The following is a 21,907-nucleotide window of genomic DNA, read 5'->3' as shown; positions in this document are numbered from 1 at the left end:
TTATGCTTTTGATCATAATTTACACCCAGTTTGTGAGAAATGCTCATTTTTTTAATTTTATTATAATTCAAAGACTGTGGCTGGTTTTAATTCTTTGTAGGCCCCTTTTTAAATTTTCTGATGAAACGGTTGCGTCATTTGCGTCGAAGAAACGCGCCCCTCCCGGTATGATTCGGTTTTCAGACAATTTACTCAACGGCTTGGTTCCTGTTGGTCTATTTCAATGTAAGCTCCGTGGCATTATTTATTTAGTCCGTTCATCTGAAAAAACTCTTCTTACACCTCTCTAATATTTGACTAACCCAAATATTGTTTCCGAGTTGACATCCTCTCTGTAGGAAGAAAATTGAAGAGTTCAGCGCAGGTGAACCGCGGAAAGCCTGTCTTATATCGAATGTTCGTTTATGATAAAATAGTACCTACGTCTGTTTGGCCGTCCACGAGACTCTCATAATCGGCCTATAGAAACAGATTTCAAACACGTCTAATCTCTGTCTGTCTTTTACCTTTAGCGCTCAATTTTTGAAAATAATTTATATTTTTTGGGAAGACTAGATTCCTTATAAATCTATCTAATCTATTAGTTCGGTGAACGTTGAATATTGCATACGAACTATTCGAAAGTTGTAACAAACTTATTTCCGAATATTCATACGTTTATTAAAATACTACAACTACAGTAGGTACCTCGGCCACAAAGGGAAAGGATACAGTATTCTCCAACTTATCAACCAAGAAAATAACAAAGATAAGCGTAGCATAGGACGACGCCACATTTCTTGGCTTAAGAACCTCCGTGATTGGTACGAGTATAGCCCCACTGAACTGTTCCGGGTAACAGATGATAAGGCTAAGATGGCCCTGATGCTAGCCGATCTCCACTAGGGGATGGCACGATAAAATAGACATGCAAATTTAATATGTTATGATACAAATGAGCTTGGATTATTGTTTGTCGGCGTAGATGAGAAACATTGAAACATAATACAATGTGTTCTTAGAGCATAATGCAGAGTTGTCGATGTTAAGTAACCGTTCTAACATGAATAATTTTGAGACACACGTTACATGTTCTTTCATTCTTCCTCCGTTCTAATAAGAATATTATATGTTTTTTTCATTGAACTTAGGTCGCCGAAACTGGCATTTTAGGTAAGGCACGTATCATAATGACTTACAAGTCTGCATGGTGCTCTAAGTCTGGAATAGGCTTTACTTTACGATTTTCAGTCGATTTAATATGTTAATAGCCCACGGTGGCCGCGCGGCATAAGCGTTGGACTACAAAGCCGTGGGTCCCAGGTTCGAATCCTGGGTCTGGCAAGTACAAAAATTGTTTTTCAATTTGTGTGTGTCAGGGTATGGACCTAATAGGTTGAGCAAGTGGCTGACATCCATTTCTCGTAAAAAACAAAAATCTGTCAATACAAACCTCCACTCTGTGGAGGCCCATATGATCCTATCAGGATCGGACATGGTCGAAGCGAAGCTAATATGTTAATATCCCTAAAAATTAGTTCATTCGACATAGCATTTTTTGGCATTGCTTTTCTCTATTTGATATCAGACTCGTCTTCACCTTCATCATTTATTGATCCATTATTATTAAGAAGTAATCTATATATCAGTTTGTTGGCTGAGAAAATATTTTATTATAATACTTCGAAAATACTTTTTGTATAGATAAAGTATGAATCATAAGTAACGTTGGTTACATTTAATGAGAGTTAAACTTCCTTTAAGACATAATTATTGATTGTTCGATGTTTTTGCCATCTTAAGGTCAAAAGGCTGAAAAGTATTAAAACTTCTACAATCATTGAAACAAGAGTGCAATAGCCTTGTATGTTAATACCCAATCTATATAATATTGAAAAAAAATATTTACCAAGGATATGATTATAAATCTATTTTTAACACATCTTTCACGTGTATGCAGTAAATGCCTATCGACCTTAATGCATTCGATCTACTAAATAAACTAAGTGAATTTTAGTTTATTTTTTGCTAGTTGGAATATGTCCAATTCGTAATGATTTATGACTTTCGAAACTAATTATCTGCCATGATAAAATTCAATGAAATAGTGAAACGACTTTTTATTATTTATATTTTAATAATAGTCATTTCAGTTGTATTATTGAGATTACACCACCGTTAACTTTAGCGATAGATTAAGGGGCCCGCCAAACATTGTGGTCTGGTGTGGCCCGATTAGGGTGTGGGGGCCATGCTATGAGGGATAACATTCCCGACTAATATGGGCTAATCTACTAAGATTGGTCTCGAATCGACTATCCTGGAAAGTTATTCATGTGAAGCCGTCTGATTTTAGTAGTGAAATGATGATGATAAACATCTAGATAATGTCATCAACTTAAAAACAACCTATTTTGAATAATTGGTGCATTATAATACTTCTTCGTTATGTATAATAACAAAATTATGAATATGTATATTACAAAAACCATCCTTTATTACATCACTATTGATTCTCAGTAATATTTTTTGAAATATCCGCTACTTAAGGAGATAGTGGATTTTATCCATACACGTATTTGTATCTGGAATTAGCTACCAACTTGATTTATATTATAAACCGCACATTGCGATCTTCCGCTCACATATTGCTATTTTTCAATTATTAATATTACAACAGGAAAATCTTTTTTAACATAATTTTAAATATCTAAATCATTGTTATTATAATTATTTCGTTACGGTAGAATAAAAAAGATTATCAAGCCATTAATCGATAGCATGCAACGTCAAAATAAAAATTTATTTTGTAAAAATAATCATTATTCCTTCCATATAATAAATTATAGGTACTTACTAAAATATTTTCAATTAAATAATAGTTATACGCAATAATGTAACTATTTTTTGTAATGTTTTTGCATCGCTATATTAATACTTTTATTAAAAACAATATTTCAAAAAATGTCGCTGCTCACCAGGATAACCTTTACCAAAAGTATTGTTACCAATTAAGTCATAATATTATTTCAAAAGATGTTAACTCACATTTTCATAGTATCGAAAAAATGAATAAAACCTCTGTGGCTACTATGTAATCAACATAAAAAAATAATATAATATTTCAAATCATTGAAAACATTTTCAAAAATAAATAAGTCAACTAAAATTATTGGAAAACCTTAAAATTGGGAGGTGATATAATTTGTAACTATCAAAATGTCACAGATGAATGTACCTAGGTCACATGGCAACTGACATCATTTCTTGTTATTGTATTAATTGGTTGGAGTGGAGTTAAAACCTTCAGTTTGAAACTCGGAGGCGAAGTTAACAATATTTGAAAATTACTGTTTTTATAAAGATTACAATTTAATAGGCCATTGCCTACTTTTAGAGCTTTAAAAATCGTACGCACTAGTATTAATTGCTAACCTGATTCTATCAAAAACTGGAGTTATTAACTTTTGAAACTACATTGGTACATATATGATTAAATTATAATATTGTTGTAACCATAATTATTTCATGACAACATTTACTAAACTAGTATTTGAATCAAAAATGTTGAACCTTCTAAGTAATTTTATTATTTTCAACATAAATTTAAGCATATTAATGTAAGAGAGTAAGTTATCTTTGTGATGTAGATCAAACATGAAATGGGGCTGAAAAAGCGTTTCTAAAGCTAATAATTAAGTGAATTGCATGACATTTCACATTGTAGATTTGCTTGTAGTTCACATGACACTCGTCACACTTGTGATCTGAGATTTATTCAGGACCACACATGGATAAATATTCCTTATACTATTACAAATTTTTCTATTAATAAACGATCATAAAATTTAGAATAATATTTAATAATCACTTAGAACTTCAAAGTGCGTTACTAAAAAAACAAAGGAAAATTGGTCTCTATTTTCATTTTACAATCCTTCCGTCGCAGAGAATATTTTTTAACATTGTAAAATCTAGTACTTATATAAAAATTTATATCTGCAGTGGATACCTAAATATTAATGAAATAAAAACTGGTTTCTTTATCGTAAACTTGATGGCATCTGATTATTTATACATTTAACAATTTTATTATGCCAAACCGTAAAGTGATCTCGGTTTGATCCATTAAATTAGATTATATAAGATTAAAAGCAAAATGTGGTTGCAAAATACCGACAGGTAGTTATACAATTATTGCAGTTTTTTAAACTGTTTAAAACAATGCTGAGCTGATAGATGAATGAATGACATATCGTTTCCCGGATTTCACCTTGAATGTGAAACTTAGATCAATTAACCGCAAAACAAAAACATAATGAATACCTAATGGGCAATGGTATAATGTCTACCAGGTGATTTAACTTTAGCATGCAATGTAAAAATCAATTTAGTATTGCATGTTACTCTCATATATAATTAAATCATATTGTTTTATGCATCCAATATTTATGTTATATATGTACCTACTGACATCTACTTAATTAGTCATTCTTTGGGGATTAAGCCAGAACCGGCATCTGGCAGTCTCATAACCAGGAGCAACCTTAAATGTAATTAAGAATAATATAAGTTTAATGTTTATATAATGTCAAATTTACTAGCTGTAAGGTTTGTATCAAAAACTACCTTCTTAGACCTGCCATACACCGCATCATAATAATAAACAGACGTCGGATCAGAGCCTCGTCCTATGGACGTATCACTGCTAATATACTTATCCTCCTCTAGATATTCTATTTATTCATCTCATATAGAGCTTAGTCTTCTTCACATGCCTTCATGCAGCAGAAACGTGGACTATAAAAACAAAGAATGGAAAAACGATCCAAGGTTTTGAGATGAAACAATGGAGGCGCAAATTCAGGATCCACTGGAATACCAACTATAACAAAAAATCCATCATTGAAAACTATTATGGTTAAAATATAGACTCTCAATAATTGCCTATCTGGTGTTGATTAAAATTTCTATGGTTTTTTAATTTTTCGAACAGCCTGCGGCGCCCTGGATGATTAGTATAGTTAACTCGGAGCCTCGCCATTCACAATTTGAATACCACTAGTGTAACTAGTCGAGTCGAGCTTTTGGAGGAGGCCAAGACCCGTCATTGGTGATACCTAATGCCAAAAATGATGATGCTGACTAACATTATTTTTATGTTATAATACTTATACATAGATCAGTGGCGAAGGGTGGAAGTAGGCAGTGGAGATCCGACAAAAATAGTGCACACTTTGTCAGTCATGCGTCACTTCTTTGTTTTCATGGAACTAAGAATACAGATGGCAGACTAGATGTTGGTTAGTTTTTAAAATTCAGTTAAACCCTGCTTAAACAAAATCATAATACCAAGATAAAATATCTTAAATTATGTCTGTACATAGATAATTTTTGGTACTTATTATTTTATCTATTATGGTTAGGTTTAGGCAGGGTTTAATTAAATTTTAAAAGTAACCAACACACTTAATGAAAACAAATTAGGATGACTGACAAAGTGTACACTTTTTTGTCGGAATTCAATAGCCCACCTCCACCCTTTGCCACTGGCTTCTGTATATTTCAATATAAAAAATATAGTGTGTTTATTCAGTTTTAAATTGAAAGTTAATTCCAATCTTGTTGTGATTCATAAATTTATAAAAACTTCTTCGATTGGCCTTCATTTTTTTGTGTGTACTTGTGTTGGTATTCAATAATTATAGTAAACAAGCTTCTAAAGTATTTTTCAATAACAATTCACTATTTGTTGCATATTATATAGACCAATGTGCATAACGCCTATTTACAATAAGTATAAAAATTCATATTCACATATAGGTATTTTTAATTGTTTTCACCCGCGTAAAGCTTTTGTGTACGAGGGTACATAAACGCCAGCACGATCTTGCTATACCTAATGATATTTATGGTGCCGAGCTCAGTAAAGGTGTAATTAACTGAAATGCCTATCTGGCATATTAATCAGACAGTAATCCATCTAATTTAAAGACAATTTAACTGTTTGATAGCACGCCATTGATATAATGATTGTTTCTTTGTCTGTGAATTACAATATCAAGTGAAAAGCAATATAATATTAAACCTTAGGTATCTTCTTCTTATACGCATACCTATATTACCGGAATAATTAATTACTATTCATTTCAGATACCACCATTGTCAACTATTCTGCTAGGTCTTGCAAGTAGGCTATGCTTAATCAGAACTATTGAGGACCATAACAATATAATAGTATATGATTCTAAAATATAACAACCTATTGATGCTATTTTTGACTTAATAAGCGATTTAGTGTTTTTTATATAGGTATTTACTTTTTTATTAATACCTATCTTTTTATTTTATCATGAGTGTCATAATTATGTAATTGGTATTAGATCCTTTTTTACAAATACTTACAGCTTAAGATTCTTTTTCTTCTCTTCTTCTTTCTCGGCACTACATCCCGGGGCGGGATTTGGCCTCCTCTACAATTGTCCTCCACACGCTCCTTTCCCTGGCTGCTCCTCTCCAGTCTCCAGCCCTCCCCATCTTTCTCCAGTCCTCTTCGATACAGTCAGCCCACCTCTTCTTTGGTCTGCCCCTAGACTGTTTCCACTGTGGGATCCACTTGGTCATGATTTTTGGCGTCCTGTGCTCGGGCATTCTCTCAACGTGTCCAGCCCACCTTAGTCTTTGGGATCGACAGAATTTCTCAAACTCACATTTAGTCTTATCCCCCTTTTTAAGTATAGGTACTATAATACCCATCTTCCATTCTTCGGGGAGTGTTTCCTTTTTCCATATATTGAGAATTAATTTGTACAGATGTTCTTCCAGCTTTGGTCCCCCCTTTTTGATTAATTCAGCAGCTATCATATCAACACCAGGAGCTTTATTATTTTTTAATCCCTTTAGTGCCTGCTTTACTTCATTCAGCGTAGGTTCTTCAATGATTTCTTCCGCTGTATGATATACCATTTCATCGTCATGTTCTCCTTGTTCATTGCCAGCATGATTTAATAGTGAATAGAATTATTCTCTACATCTTGCCATGATATCTTCTTTTTTAGTTAAAATTTTTCCATTTGAGTCTCGGCAAATGTTCATTCTGGGTTGGTATGATTTAGTTAGATCCCGGAAAGTTTTGTAGAATTTTCTAGTTTCATTGCACCTTCTCTGAGATTCCATACCCTCCACCATTTTCCTCAACATTTCGCGTTTTCGTTCACGGCAGAGTTTTGTTGCATATTTTCTTTTTTCTTTATAAATTTCCGCATTTTGACGTGTTTCTCTTTGTAGGCATTTTTTTCTTGCGTTATTTTTACAGCTTACGATATTCCATTTAAAAATCAACTTTTATACGATAGCCAGTACCACTTGGAATGCATAATTATATAAATAGGTATCTGCTATCCAAGATATCACTGCCGCTGACAAATCTAAAATTTAAAAATGTATTTTTTTTAAATAATGTGGAATTTAAAGAAAATGATTCATTTTATCTAATAGACGAATCAAAATACAATCCAGGCAAATTAGTTTACCTATTATACAATAACAGTATTTATTTTGTATGATTTAGGGACATTTTAAAGCAGTAATATAAAATTATCAGTAACAAGAGAGTTTTGTAAAGGTGAAATCTTATCCTCCTAACCACCTGTGTTATTATTTTTACAAAACTATATAATTCAACAATTATATTAATTAAATACAATATTAATTTGCTGTAAAAATATAAAACTGCTAAATAAATTAAATAATTGTGCCATAAACGAGAACTGATCGGACACGTCGTAATTAGCTATTACTGTGAGGATCCCTTATATTTATGGGCACCATACGTCATTTATGATAGAGGACATGATTTGAGTTACCCCATCTCCACCCATCATGTATATGCAACCGCGATTTGTGCACGGCCACCTTCCATTCGCTATAAACGTGTTAGAATGAAAAGATTTTAGTACCACACTTCTAGTTCTTTACTTAAAAGCAGGAGTGGCGAACCTTTTTTATGGTCAGGTCCAACAAAACTTTTAAAAGTGTTATAATCGGTGGCGTGCCAAAGGATCTTTTGAATTGGGTACTTATAGCATTCATCGTCAGCTGAATACAGAATTATTCTTATTTACATTTGAATTTTTTAAGACAGAGTTCTTTGAAATAATATCCTGAAATTATTTATTATTTTATGGATAAGTGTATGCATCATATTTAAGTAAAATTATTGATGAAAAAATGGTACATACACTTATTTATATAAATAATAACGAAATAAGCTGTTTCAAAGAACTCTTCTGCGAAATATTTCAAATGTGAGTTAGAATAGTTCTGCATTCAGCTGACGAAAGCAAGTTTTTTTGAAAAAAAAGCAGATTTTGGACGGACATTTTTAGAAAGAAATTACTTTGTGCTCACTTTAGATTTTGATTTTGAATGGTAAAAAATGTCATAGGTTCGCCACCGCCGCTTTAATATGTTTTATATAAGTAGTTCCTCTAAAATATTTTTTTATGTAATTTACTATTATTTAACACATGGAAGTACGCAGTTCATGTTTTACACTTACATGGAATAATAAGTTATTACGGATGCATAGTTTTAAGTCAAAAATAAAATAATTATACTTATGCTCGCCCGAAATAAGTTATATACCTACTCGTACTTATATTAATTATAAGTACGTACATATCATTATTTATGTACCTACACTATAAATTTACTATAGTGACTCAAAATAGTTTGCTTCCGTATATTTTGCATGAACGTAAACATTATTAATAATTATTATACTTATTTATTATACACACAGTAAGAATGTACTATGTAAAGATTAATTCCACATTTTTTTATAAAAAAAATAACAAACCTCTAGTATCGAACTACTCAATTTTTTGCTAATTTATGATCTTTTTTTTAATTTTTCAATGATTTGCAATTTTGATTTTAATTACATTCATTTTCGGCAACGAACTTTTTCTTTGCAAATACTTATCAGGAAATCATTTCCAGTGCATTTTCAGTTTAAATTATACATATTATTATTGTAATTATTGTTATACGTATAATAAGTTATATATATTATACCTACTATGCAGACAAGCATAATACAAAAAACATGATATATTATGTAATTTCATAAGAAGAACACCATGTAGGTGTATGTAGATATATTATTATTATTTAAATAAGCACCAATAACAAATACCAAACCAAATACAATACAAATGCATTTTAACGTCTATGTATAGACTAATAAATTGTATATAAATAATAATAAAATATACGAAATTATAATACAATACACCCAGTTATCCACATATACGAACATGTATCAGGTAGAACAGGAAGGGATAAATTGACAAGACGAAATAGCGACACATCTGCCCTCTCGTGGCGAGTTTTAGAAGCTCAGAAATGACGTTCAACCAGTAAAAAGTACACATAGGAATCGTTCTTTTGTAATACATAACTCAAAAATGCATGTTTTTGTGTTTATGTCATTGTTGCAGCAAATGAGCGAATTGTGTATTTAGATGGATGGCCAAAGATTGAACTTTAAAAAACACCAAAAACCGTCAATACGTATGATCAAAAATTAGTGTAAATTTCAAAACTCGCTAAAATGGTTGGGTGTGTTTTTCAAATACCCCTAAAATGGAAAGCCAAAAGACTTTTTAAAATGTAACGAATTAAAAATAAATACATACAGTGCACAGATTTAATAGATATGAGTTTTTCTCATTTTTCTCAAAACTACTAAAAATAGTTTTTCTCATTTTTCTCAGAACTACCTAAAATCGTTTTAGGGGCTTTTGAAACTAGGCGCTTCATATTAAAAAAATCGAGTTTTGAGATAATCGCAAAATAACCACCAGAACACTGTTTTTTGTAGGTAATTAGAAGAAAGGTATTGAACTCCCTTGAATATTAATGAGTATGTCGATTCACATTATTTTTTTAAAATCTCCTATATATTATTATCCTAAGAGATTTTGGAAAACGCACCAACTTTTTTTATTTAAATATCATTTTGTTGATTATTAAAGGAATTCACTTCAATTTTTGGAGTCCCGAATCTACTTCCATTTGAATCCGGCACAATTTGATAAAACTCGACACAATCACAGATAATATCGTTTTTAAATAGCGTTTTATATCCGTCACCATACATTTTCACATCTTGCTGTCCGTCTACCTCAAATTGATTATATTGTCGCTTAATACTTTCTATATAACCGATATTTCACAAATCTGAATTAATATTCCACAAAACTATACAAATCTGTAAACAGCACATTGGCGTACAAACAAGAAATAAATGGATATTTCCTCACTAATTATTACAAAAATATAAGCTAAAACCACGTCACTGCTATTTATCTGTCAAACTGAATTAATAGATGATTTATTTTCAATTGTTTTCTTTTGTGATATAAACAAGTTCATTTGACGTGTCAGAATTCAAATTTAGAATTTGCAGAAATAATCGAAAAAATGTGACATTTCTATTAGCATATTAAATAATCAATTTCAATCAAGACATTTTTATTGTAAGATGAGTTTTCTATTAATTAATAATCATAGATAATTTTATTGATTATATGGTATGATGATATGCAATTATTCCATAGATAACGTAATTGTATTCCAAATTTGTTTTTTTTAAATACTTCTTTGTGGCTGTTCATGCGCTCTTTTTAATTGAATAATTACCTAGGCTACTAATTTCCAAAGATTATAATACAGTCATATTAAGTTGCCATTGCAAACAATGAAAGAAATTAATACGATTTGTTATAGTTAACAAAATTTGTGATATTGTATATAATATCTACCTATTTTTATCATCCTTAGCATCATCAATCTGGACCTATCCACGGCTGGATGAAGGCCTCCTCAGCCTTATTCTACTCCTTACTTACACATTAATTATTATATTTATCAAAATCAGTAATATTATACTATCTACCTATCTATATATAATGCCATTATTATCACGAGCCTCAATAAATCCACTGCTGGATAAATGCCTCTCTACGTTGATTGTATTCTTGACAGCCTTGAATTTCATCATCATTATCAATCCACTGCTGGATGAAGAGTTCCGCAACGTGATTCTACTACTATCGGTTTAACGAATTTGTGATATTATAACTATTTCTATCATCCTTATCATCATCGACCTGAACCAATCTACTGCTGGATAAAGGCCTCCCATAGCCTGATTATACTCCTTTCTGTCATATGAATTACTGTATGTATCAAAATCGGTGATATCATATTTATCTACATATTCATATCGCCATCATCATCAACCACGATCAATCCACTGCTGGATGAAGGGTTCCGCAACCTGATTCTACTACTATAGGTTTAACGAATTTGTGATATTATACCTATTTCTATCGTCCTTATCATCATCGACCTGAACCAATCCACTGCTGGATAAAGGCCTCCCTAGCCTGATTCTACTCCTTTATGTCATTTGAATTGCTTTATTTATCAAAATCGGTGATATTATATTATATCTATTTATTTTGCCATTATCGTCATGAGCCTGAATCAATCCACTGGTGGATGAAAGCCTCTCTAAGTTGTTTGTATTTCTGTCGGTCATATGAATTTATATATTTATCAAAATTGCTGATATTATATTTACCCATTCATAATATCGTCATTATCATCATCAACCAAGATCAATCCACTGCTGGATGAAGGTTATCCCAACCTAATTCTACTCTTCTTAGTCATATAAACTGCCATATTTTTTTAAATTTGTGATTTTATATACCTACCCATTTATATCATCATTATCGTCATCAACTTGTATCGATCCACTGCTGGATGAAGGCCACTTTAAGCTGATTCCACATTTTTAGGTGTTATAAATTCATATTCTTATCAGAATTGGTCTATTCCTTTCAGATATAATATGTATTGCTTTATTATTTATCAACATTTGTCTCGATATGAATGTCCCGCACCGGGAAACTTTTTGAATCGATTTTTTAAATATTATTCTATGGCTGCAAGCATTTATTTTTTATAGACAATGAAACAAAACAATGTGCTGCTAACCTTTTTCTATTATGTAAATGGGACCCGAAAGAGATTAATATTTGAATATATTGGATCGCTTTTTATGATAATCACATAATATTGCTGTATATTCGAATGAATGAGATGTATAATTATTTATCATATTTAAATGCACATACCTACACTTATATTGTATTAAAATTAAAATGTCATTGGTAGCAATCGGCGATTGCCAGCTGTTCTGCTAAGCCTAGCAGCCTGAAATAGTGTCAGATGATATTGAGAAGGCCAGACTCCAGAATAGACTACGCATATGACTCCAAATTTGTATTGGTAGTGACGACATGCAAATCGTAAAACTGACAAATCAGCGAAATGTCAAACTGTCTGACGTGAATGAAAATCCATCCCGAAGGGAAAACTATGGCGCCATCTATACATACTTTAAAATTATATTAAAATCCAACACCATGTCATCATGACGAAAAGCTGTCTGCAAGACCTAGCGAGACAGACTGGCGAGAGCCAGCTGGCTCAGCTAGTCTCCTATATATTATTATCCTAAGAGATTTCGGAAAATGCACCAATTTTATTATTTAAATACCATTTTGTTAATTATTAAAGGAATTAACTTCAATTTTTGGAGTCCCGAATCTACTTCCATTTGAATCCGGCACAATCTGATAAAACTCGACACAATCACAGATAATATCGTTTTTAAAAATAGCGTTTTATATCCGTCACCATACATTTTCGCATCTTGCTGTCCGTCTACCTCAAATTGATTATATTGTCGCTTAATACTTTCTATATAACCGATATTTTATAAATCTAAATTAATATTCCACAAAACTATTAAAATTTGTAAGCAGCACATTGGCGTACTATTGAGTTTTCACAAGAAATAAATACATATTTCCTCACTAATTGCTATGAAAATATAATCTAAAACCACGTCACTGTTTTTTATCTGTCAAACTAATAGACTTATGATTGTCGTTTGTTTTATTTCACGAACCGAAGTTCATTTGATGTGTCAGAATTCAAATTTAGAATTTGCAGGAATAATCAAAAAAATGTGACATTTCTATTAGCACCCATAAATAATCAATTTCAATCAAGACATTTATTGTAAGATGAAGATAATTTTAACACATCTATCAATAAATTGAATAATTTCAGACTTAATAAATAAGAAACTACATTATATAGGTACATATTAGGTTATTCTCAATATTATAGTAAGTCGACGGTGATCTGACAATAGTATCTATCAGCAGTTTTGGCGAATTCTAGATTATTGGTGTATTTTGTACAAAATGGTGACGGATCGAATGGAAATATTATTGTTCTACGAAAAAAATCCTAAAATGCTCAAATTTGACGTTGAAAATGGTATCTATCTGCATCGAAGTGTCTAGAAACTAAAAAGAAATATTATCTATCTGCTTGATTTATTTTATTATGTCATTACAATTTCCATACATCTTTAAATGACTGTTTTAGAACTAATACTAAATCATTTCACTTGAAAAATAAAAATAATACTGATACCGACAAAAACAGTTTTTTGAACCCCCTGAAAAATTGACTATAAATGTCAGATAGATAGGTACTATTGTCAGATTAACGTCGAAGTATCACATACTTCCATATAAAATAGGTAGGTGGTTATCGTGATTCAGTAATAATCGTATTATTTTTACATTTAGGTAGGTAAATGAAATTGGTGTGACGTTTAATACAAGTAGGTTATTAAAAATGAATGATGTTTATATATTTTATAATAATAATTATTGTATATAAAATTACAGTAACCTTTCTTCTTCTTTTATATCATTAGTAACTATTAATACCACCATAGTAACTATTTTTAGTAGTTTTGAGAAAAATGAGAAAAACTCATATCTATTAAATCTGTGCACTGTATGTATTTATTTTTAATTCGTTACATTTTAAAAAGTCTTTTGGCTTTCCATTTTAGGGGTATTTGAAAAACACACCCAACCATTTTAGCGAGTTTTGAAATTTACACTAATTTGCGATCAGACGGTTTTTGGTGTTTTTTAAAGTTCAATCTTTGGCCATCCATCTAAATACACAATTCGCTCATTTGCTGCAACAATGACATAAACACAAAAACATGCATTTTTGAGTTATGTATTACAAAAGAACGATTCCTATGTGTACTTTTTACTGGTTGAACGTCATTTCTGAGCTTCAAAAACTCGCCACGAGAGGGCAGATGTGTCGCTATTTCGTCTTGTCAATTTATCCCTTCCGTTTGTTGCAACACCGTCCTATCTCAGTTAAGAGTTTACACTTGTCATGGATGTGCGTTTCACGTTTCAGCAACAGTGTCAAAATTTACATTGTGGCGTTACTGCAGCAAAGGTTAGTTTCTATCCTTTTATAAAAATTTTATCTGTAAGAACGTATTAATTCAATTTGTGACTTTATTGATGTATAAATCTGCGTGGTTAATGCTAGTTTTATTTCTCAATATGACGTTTTTGCAGCAAACTATCGTCTCTGCTTGTGGTTTATTTCTACTTGGGACGTTATCGTAAAATTTTATTTTCATTTCGTAATTATAAATATCGAATTATAAGCATTAGGACATTCTTGCCGAAAAGATATTTCTTACATTCAATATTTTTTATGAAATATCATTTTCTCTTGTGTCATTATTGTTAATATAATTAATGCTTAAACGTAACTGGCTGGCTTTAGCTGGCTGTAAAACGGCTGACTGAAAATAGTGCAGATTCTAATCCGACATCGCCCATAAAAATAATACAGCTTTTGACAACGTGATCCCTTCAAACGATTATTTATAGTATACCTATTGATTTTGCAATTTTTCGACTAATTTACGCTTTATTATAAAGGCTTTAGCGTTTTTCTATATTATCCTTATTTGGAAAAGTATCATTTTATAATAAAAATATCACAATTTTGTAAAACAAAATTACTGCCTTTTAACTTTCCAAATCTATACTGTTATTATAATAGTTAATTTGGATATTCTGAAAACTTATAAATATTTAACAAATAAATTACGGGAAACACCTCCACTTGTATTCAATACAATAATATGATTTATTCAAATAGGTAGGTATACATACTTATTGTATTTATTTTTATTTTTCAGGAAACATATTTGATCCCAGCCGGTTAAATAATACCAGTAATTACAATGCTGAAGATATTTGTGCAGCAATTCATCTTGTTCCAATTCTTCATCTGATGAGTCTGATTCTTTGTATTGTAGTGGGTCATGCTCTGAAGACTGTGAAGATTTGATTGGTGATACAACCTAGGTACATACCGGTTTAAAATTATTAGAATGATAGTAATAATGAACCGAACATCCCAACTAATATCACTGATCAAACCACTTGTTCTCTAATTACTAGCAGTACTCTCAATGCAAGTTGTTTAGTATCAACCGAGAATGACACTACCATTTTGACAAGTCCACTGAAAAATGAGTGAAACGTAAAAGGAATGAAGGTAATTGGAAGAGGAATATATTGAACAATGCGAGAAATAGCGGCAAGGAGTACGAATCGCATACAATAAGCAAGAAAATTGGGAATAAGAGGAAGATGAAACCGGCTTGTCCGGAAAAATGTAAGTTAAAATAATGTTCGACGAAGATCAATGAGGAAGAGAGAATGAAGTTATTCTCTGCGTTTTGGGAGTTTGGAAATATTGAAATGCAAAAGCAATATGCCTATTACGAATAGCATGTAAATCGATCAGCTGAAATATCGATACGTTCGTACAGGTGGTACGAGAAGTCAAAGGCAGAATAATAACGTTTTTTTTATTTTCATGGACATAATCAGCAGGTTCAAGTGTGTAAAATATTAAGGGTGTAAATTCCAATAATAATGTAAAAAAGACATTTAAACATTGTTTTCAATTATTACTTGGATGAATAAGAATTGAAAAATTACTTTGTAATGTTTAATACAACAAACAAAATAAATATTAATAAACACTTTCTTGAAATGCTGCATTTCATTGATTTTTTAATGACAAAATTCTGCAATATTGACACAATTCACAACACTAAAAAACACAATCACACTTTTTGTTTAGCAATAACGTCATATTCCTTTATAAATCTTCCTTCAAAAGGACATTTACAGCAAGTGTCATAAAGCACAAAAAATATTTTTCAGGTAATGGGAGGCTCTATATTACTGTTTGAAATCATTGTAATAATTTCATTAGGATACTCTACCAGAATGTGCCAGAATAGTTTTCTTACATCATAATATTACAAAATTATTTGGATTCAAAACATTTAAACTCGTTTTCTGAACAATTAGCAATTTTGGGTTATGTCAATGTAGCAAATGAGTGATATTATATAACACACATAACTCAAAAATTTTCAAAAACCGTTTTTTTGGGATTTGAAACTAGGTGCTTCATATGTGAGTTATCACTGAATTCATCAGAATCATCTGAATCTCTGTCTCTGGAGACAATATTTCAAATCGGCAGCCAACGAAGGCCACGGGCTCATTCGTCACAGAGGAAACACCCCGTATCCATTGTTTTTTCGAATGTAATATTATGATCACCCTATTTATATATCCATTTTAAAACATTAGTATTCTATAATACTAGTGTTATAAAATCATTTGAAAATAAACGAAAATGTCTGAAAAAAAAATATAGGTAGGTGCAGAAATAGGCACTGACCTTTAGGGAAGTATGTGGATACCTAATGATAATAGTGTCCGTTTATCGCTTAACCTCGGGAGGCTCCCGTTTCAGAAAAATGTCAGACGGCGGAAGCCCCTGAATATCTGATGATGTATCTGTTATTTAGATTGTGAAGTTCTTGCCAGATTTAACATTTTGAAGTAGGCATCTAAAAACACACCTGGTTAATCTAGCGTCACGAATAGTCTTAAATGTATAATGCAAAGCTAGATTTATTTGATAATGTATACTTTGGTAATGCATATAAAAAATGCTCTCAACTTCAAACAAGAGATGTCGAATTTAAACGTCGTTGACCCCTAGGAATTTTGTTTGCCATCTTTTTTGTTGGTAGACCAAAAAAACATCTTGATTTATTCCAGATAGGATATTTTTGATGTCGACTAACAATATTTGCAATATTTAAACCAAATCTAAGATTTTCTTTCTATATACCATATTTTTTATTTTATTTTTTATACTCGTAGGTACGTGGGTAGTTTGAAGAGATTTATAAAAACAAGTAAACACATTCTTTGGAATAAAACAATTATTATATTGTTCAACATAGTCGGCTTTTATGGTTTCATCGATTTTTCATTTTTTTTTTCGTAGGTACTTAGCAGTTGAAAAATAAATTCGGGAAACTTTCCACACTATTTTAAACCTCTCTGGACTTGCCTTTATTTCAGGTAATTAATCATAATGATTCCTTCCTTGGCGATCCCAAATAACAGTGGCCATTTTCTTTCCAACCGACAAAGGGGTCGTCGTCATCTTTGGCGCACTTTCACCAGACCTTGTACATTATTTTGATTACTGTTTGAACTCAGATGTGTTGTGGTAGATCCAAGTTTCGTCAAGTGATGTCCCTAGACAATATGCCGCCCCTAGGCAGCGCCAGAATGCCGCCCCATTTTTTTTATCATGCTTTCATGACTCCAATATCTAAGAAATGTGTTGTATAAAAATGTTATAAAACGTGAATTTGTCACATCTTATTATAACATTATATTTTATGGTCATATTTATTATTAAAATTTAGTTTACATATTAAGTTTTCTATTTTTCCTCGTACAGATTTTTGACTAATTCATAGTTTTAATATTTTTAATATTTATTTTAAAAAACATCGATTTTTATAAAAATATATAAGTATGTGTATAACTTGAAATCCTTTTTATTTTTATCAAATTTTATTTTAGGCATGGTCCCAATATTGAAGCTCGATTTTTTAAATAAATATGTATAAAATATATTAAAACCAAGAATCATTCAAATATATTTACCTTGCAATAGAGAAAACTTAACAGACCAAATTTTATTAAAAACATTTTCATAAAATATGTCAAATAAAGATAGGATCCTTTAACAAATTCACATTTTTATAACATTTTCTTTTTAGTTTATCTTTGACTAAACAAAAAATATTGTTTTTTCAATTTTTTTTGACGAAATTTTACATAAGTACATTGTTATATTTATTTTTGACCATGTCCGATCCTAATAAGATCATAATATGGAGGGGTTTGTAGTAAAACAGATTTTTGTTTTTACGAGAAATGGATGTTAGCCACTTACTCAACCTATTAGGTCTATCATACTCTGACACCAAAGACACATTAAAAAACAATTTTTTTTTTTACCAGACCCTGGATTCGAACCTGGGACTCACGACGTTATAAGCCGATGCGAAGGCCGCTCGGAAATCGTGGGCGTTATTGTGTAACTATTTATAGAAAACTATTAAAAATGTGTCAAATTGCAAGATTCGTATTTTTCCCCAGCAGTGCGTGGTTGTCATTCACTAAGCCTACCGTTCAAGATCCACGGACGCGCTCTCTGTCTTGACCGGCACCCTTCCTTTTAACATACAGGTACGCGGTGCATCCACGATGCTCCTCAAAGGTGAGAAGGCCGTTGTTGGTGACTTTCACCTTGCCCCACCTCCAAACTTTTATGCTGAAAAAGTATCACTGAGGAAGCGGACAACACGTCAAATGATGGTGGCCCTCCACCACGGGCAGATACACATATTTGTTCTTTTCTAATGTCCAAGTTGGTAAACTCCAAAAATGTTAACATCGCTCTGTTGCCATTCCGAGTGCAGTTATAAACATTTTATAGAGGATATTTTAACTAAATAATAATGCTGAAGTGTAGTACCTACTACTATTGGTAGCTTATTTACTCGTCGTGACAGGTAGCGGCGACACAAGGGGCGAGCGAACGGCGCAGCCGCCCCGAGCGCAGATCGAGTGGGAGCGCAGAAACGGGGATTAGTTGAACGTGCGAGAATAAAAAAATATCCTAGAACGACCAAATTATGGGGAACGAACCTTCTTATTATTATGATAAAAATAACTTTATGTTACTTACTTACTTACTTATCGTGTCCGGGATCACACCGCTCCTTTCCAAAACGTTGCAGCGGAGACCGCCCTGTCATTGGCCTTCAACAGGTCCTCCTCATCACACTCAATCCCAATTCGAGGGCAAACCAACATCTGCTTCGCATCCTGCACCTCCCCACACTCGCATGAGACATCCTCGCCGGTTAAGACACCCCACTTCTTGAGGTTTGTCTTGCACCTAGTCTGTTCAGTGCAGTGTTGCCATATTTTTCTATGCTGATTATAGTACAAAGGCGTAAAAATTATAGTACTTATTTCTAAAAAATATATAGTACAGGAACATTTTTCGTCTTAAATCCTTTAAAATTATAGTATTTTGGTATATTTGGCGTAAAATTATAGTATTTTACATTTTTCGCGAAATCAAAATTATAGTATTGTACTATAATTATAGTACGGTTGACATCACTGGTTCAGTGCCTTCCAGACATCGAAGGGAAGTTCGTGTCCCGGCGAGGGTTCCTCTGTTGGCTTTATCCAAGGATTGCAGAGTCTTTCTTTCCATTTCTGGATACGACTCTCTTCTGGGAGGCAATCCACTTCCGTTGTCCTTTTAAGGAAGCTTTTTCTGGACTTGAGCCTTGAGGTCTCTGCTTGATGTCCATGGAGTGGGTGTCTGGGATCATGCGTCTGCTTCCTTCTTTCGACATTCGCCGCTACTTCTCTTCGTATATCGGGAGGAGCTATGCCTATGATGGGGTATATTTTATCAACGAGGGTCGGTCGCAGGCATCCCGATATGATGCGACCTGTCTCGTTGATTGATATATCCACATGTTTGGCATGCACAGATACGCTCCATACTGGTGCCGCATATTCTGCGGCTGAGAAGCATAAGCTTAAGGTAGACGTGCGCAGGGTTTGTGGTTGCGCTCGCCAAGATGACCCGGTTAGTTTCTTTATAATATTGTTCCTCGCGCACACTTTGAGTTTTGTAGTAATGCAGTGTTGCTTGGACGTCAGTGTGCGGTCGAGGAGTACACCCAGGTATCTCGGCGTTGGGCAGTGGTCGAGTTTATCGCCTCTCCACGTAACACTTAGTTCTCTTTTGGCCTCTTTGTTCCGAAGATGAAATGCACATACTTGTGTTTTCCGTGGGTTCGGTTTGAGGTGGTTTCTCTCGTAGTACACTGAGAGTTTCTCCAGCGTGGCGGATAGTTCATTTTCAACATCTTCGAAAGTCTTGCCTTGAGCTGCTACGGCCGTATCATCCGCGTAAATAAACTGCCTTGTACTCGATGGTGTTGGCTAGTCGTTTGTATAAATATTATATAGGGCTGGAGCCAGCACACTTCCTTGAGGCAGGCCGTTTTTTTGGGATCGCCATCGGCTATTTTTACCATGTAATGTTACGAAAAAACGTCTATTTTGCAGAAATGTCCCTATGAGCGTCGTTAAGTTGAGATCGCCGGTAAGTTCATAAAGTTTTCTCAATAACTTTTTATGATTTACGGTATCATAATATGCAGCGGTAAGGTCGATGAATACTACGCCAGTTATTCCACTTAATATTACACTTTATGTTATATCGTATAAATATAACCTGCGGCGCAAATCGTAAGGTTTTATTGTATATTGTTATTTATGTAAAACAATTATCTTGTCGATTATTGTTTTGTTTATAGATTGTTTAGTCTTTCTTCTGGATAATTTATTAATAATTATTAATATAATGTTTTTCCTTTATAATGTATTATCTATATACCTATTATGAAAAGGTTTATGATTTTGTATCATCTTTACGGTTTTAGACGGCCGTGCCGTACATTTTTGAAAATCCTTTTATTAGGTAGGTGCCTAGTTATTTAAGCTGTATTCTTTAATTATGTTAGTGATAACCGGACACCACAGAAATTAGTATATTTTATAGGTTGGTAATAAGTGTGCATTGGCACCTACCAGTATGACGTATTACATAAGGAGCGCATTTTTCGTCAAAATACCTTGCTACGCCCCTGGTGACATGTTGTATTTACGCCAGCAAGATGCTCTTCAAATGAACCTGCAATGCGAAGTCACTTGTAGCTAACTTAATCAGTGGACCAGGAGCTTCTTTTTGCTTCATTCTCATGCATATATCCACCGCCTTCTTTAGATTAATCAAGCCTGAGCATAACTTTTTGCACAAGCAACGAGTGATCCACTTTTCAGCTGTCAAAATCAGATCCCAGATTGCTTGACATATTGATTCGCCCTTTCTCGTTTCAAATTGAATTATAAAAAATTCTCAAATCAAATATAGATACTATCAGTGTTATTAATCAATAATATACATTCCTGTTATTCATCAACTGTCAAAATCAGACTAGTCCTTCACACAAAAACCGGTGGTACCTAATATCAATTTCCAAAAATATGTAGGTAGCATTGATATATGCATTACATTTGCAGAAGGTGTGTTAATGCTCGTGTATTATTTATCATGTAACTTATCTATTAAAATCAAACCATTCCGTGTGTGAACACGACGTACGCGTCAGTATGAGCACTCTAGAACAATGACAGGCAACGGGAGGGGCGGAAAAAGTAAGAGTCGTTGTGAATGTATCGGCTTTCTTCTAGAGTCGGCAATGATGTATCTCTATAAAATCAGTTTTTTTTCAACATCTTCTTTCATATTTTTGTCGCCAGATGCCTCCAGTTAATCCAAAGTACCTAGCACTGCATTTAGCCCTACAGTATTTTTGATGATGTTAGTTGGGTAAATAATGTACTTACCTACCTATCTTGCTTACCAACAAAACTAAGAAAATATT

The sequence above is a fragment of the Rhyacophila brunnea genome, unplaced genomic scaffold (genome assembly GCF_057557595.1).
Source record: "Rhyacophila brunnea isolate RB1 unplaced genomic scaffold, BYU_Rbru_1.0 scaffold_4, whole genome shotgun sequence".
NCBI lineage: Eukaryota > Metazoa > Arthropoda > Insecta > Trichoptera > Rhyacophilidae > Rhyacophila > Rhyacophila brunnea.
The sequence above is the reverse complement of the archived record's forward strand: the minus strand, read 5'-3'. Positions refer to the sequence as shown.